Raw genomic sequence first — 2,280 nt, forward strand, 5'->3', positions numbered from 1 at the left:
AGGAGGTGGGGGAGGGGCGGGGGGTACAAGTGACGGAAAAACTCCAGAACATAATGGCCAAGTCTGCACGTGGGTGGTTGGCGGATGCTCTGGTGTGGTTTACTCCTTCTTTCCTCTCAAACCTCTAGATTCTATCGTCCTTATCTACCGTTCCTCTTTTTTATGTTTGTTACTCTCCTGTAACACCTCTAATCTTCTGGCGCTCATAAAACCTCAACTAAAACTAAACTAAATAAGTCTCTCTCCAGGAAGAAACAAAGTTATTTTTATCCAACTGACGTATTGGAAATACCTCCCTGACACAGAAAGAATCTATTCAGGGAAATGAAAACCCCTTTTGTGTGACTGATGGGATGCCGGCTATCATCATCTATAATTTATTTATAGAAGCACCAGCCATCCATGTCCAGGTGCTGTGGGGTCTGAGTGGTGTAGTCAAGCATTGGTCCTCTTAATACGGTACTAAAGTTTTTGTGTTTGGCGCTATCTTTTTATAGAATGTGCCTACCTTTGAATGTGTCCATGCAGTCTGAAAAATGTTTTCTTTTACTCTTTGGTGTCAAATACTTTTCATTATAGGGCTCCCAGTTTTGCATTTATGTAATTATATTCTTTCTTTTGCATTTTTATCTTGTTTGCACGCTCGTCAGCTATTTCATTCCCAACTATTCCGCAATGTGATGGTATCCAAATAATGATAACCCTTTTTCCCGTTAGTTAATAATGTTTCATGTAATTCAATTATGTCCTGGAGAATGTCAAATCTAGCATGATTTCTGTGAAGTTCACCAAGTGACTGTGCTGCCGAGAGAGAATCAGAGGGTATAAGAATATCCCAGTCCCAACTCTGTACTGCCTGCCTGTTTCGTTGCTCCCTGTATCACTATCAGCTCAGCAGTAAGAATAGAAGTATAATCTGTTATTCGTGAAAACGAACGGATATTTTGTTTTTTAACGTAGAATCCTGACCCAGTACGTTCACCCTCCTTGGATCCGTCAGTAACGTAATGGTTGCACATGTGTGCGTGTAATATTGGGCGTGAGTGTGTGTGTGCGTGTGTGTGTGTGTGCGTGTGTGTGTGTGTGTGTAAGTGTGTGTGTATATGTGTGTGTTTGTGTATGTATATGAGTGTGTGTGCGTGTGTGTGTGTGTGTCGCGTGCGTGGATATTGTTCGTGCATGCATTTATGTAAAACGCCTAGAGCTGCGTTTACACGGGAGTGGGCGATATAGAAATGATCTTCATTATTATTATTATTATTTGGTTATGGGACGCCGGCCTTACGAGCAGGCACGTCCTGATACAATGTCCGGACTTTGGAGAGGCCAGTCAGGAAGATTATAAATGCACGAAATTTAAGAATGTTTTTCACATTATTGATCCCAACAGAATTAATTCTCGATTTTTATGAAGACTGTTCTCTAAGATAACTGTAGTACTAAGTTAGCAATGTAAATAACTGGGGTTTTTAAAGCTTAATTTTTATTGTGAATTTTTTTTTACCTCAGCTATTACGTTTTTACAAAGTAAAACTAGGCCATACAGGAAACTAACGTGAAAGCCAAACAAAATCAAACCCAAAAAAAACTCGTGAGTCTTACGATCACATATTTATGGCATTAAACAGTTTTGCCAGCTCTGTAAGACTCAGTATGACCAAAGGTAGACAGCAGTTCTCGTGGCCTAGAGGTTAAGGTGTTCGCCTCTCATTCAGTCGGTCCCGGGTTCGAATCTGGATAACAAAGGAAAATTTACTTCTCTAAAATGTTCTCCTTTCACCTCCGTTCCTGCTCTCTAACAATGTTCTGTCGTTTGCTTTCGTCTACACTTTCTGCCCCCCACCCCCTCACCTCCTTTCTTCTCAGTTTGGTGTTTATTTTATCCAAGTAGATTAAACAGGGGAACGGTTACATGCACGTGTATGATGTTGCAGAAAGGACAGAACTGTTTGTCTTCAAGGATGGGATGGCCGTCAGAGCAAAACCTACAGCAGGCTCAATGGCGCTTTCCAACAGACCCAAGACCACTCAGAAACATTCTCAACTTCCCGGAAAGCATACAATACAAGCTGCAGATTCCACGTGCTCAAACACTAACAGGGGCTCTCGTGGCCTAGAGGTTAAGGTGTTGGCCTCTCATTCAAAAGGTCCCGGGTTCGAATCTGGGTAGCCATCGAAACATTTTCTTCACTAAATTTGTCTCCTTTCACCTCTTTCCCTGCTCTCTAGCAATGTTCTGTCGTCTGCTTTCGTCTCCTCTTTCTGCCCCTACCCCCTCCC

The sequence above is a fragment of the Aplysia californica genome, unplaced genomic scaffold, assembly GCF_000002075.1.
Source record: "Aplysia californica isolate F4 #8 unplaced genomic scaffold, AplCal3.0 scaffold00652, whole genome shotgun sequence".
Lineage (NCBI taxonomy): Eukaryota > Metazoa > Mollusca > Gastropoda > Aplysiida > Aplysiidae > Aplysia > Aplysia californica.